Below are 367 nucleotides of genomic sequence, written 5' to 3' on the forward strand. Positions count from 1 at the left end.
TTTTTCATGTAATGGGGTTTTTTATATTAAAAAATACTAGGTAAAAATGTATTTTCAAACCCCCTTTTTTTTAAAACCCCCCACCCCCCACACAAAAACAACACACAAACAACCCCAAAAACAACCCCACGCAAAAACCCCCACACACCCTTTTTGTGGGGGCAAAATTTTTATAAAAAAAAAGTAAATTTTAAAATTTTTTTAACAACAAAAATATATTTTTATAAAATTTTAATATATAAAATAATATAAATTATATAATAAAAAATATTTACGTAAAAATTTTAAAAATATTTTTCAATATACATGTACAGTTATATGTGTTTAAATAAAAAAAAAACATAGTGTTAGTATATGCCAATTTTAT

The sequence above is a fragment of the Penaeus monodon genome, chromosome 22 (genome assembly GCF_015228065.2).
Source record: "Penaeus monodon isolate SGIC_2016 chromosome 22, NSTDA_Pmon_1, whole genome shotgun sequence".
Classification (NCBI taxonomy): Eukaryota; Metazoa; Arthropoda; class Malacostraca; order Decapoda; family Penaeidae; genus Penaeus; species Penaeus monodon.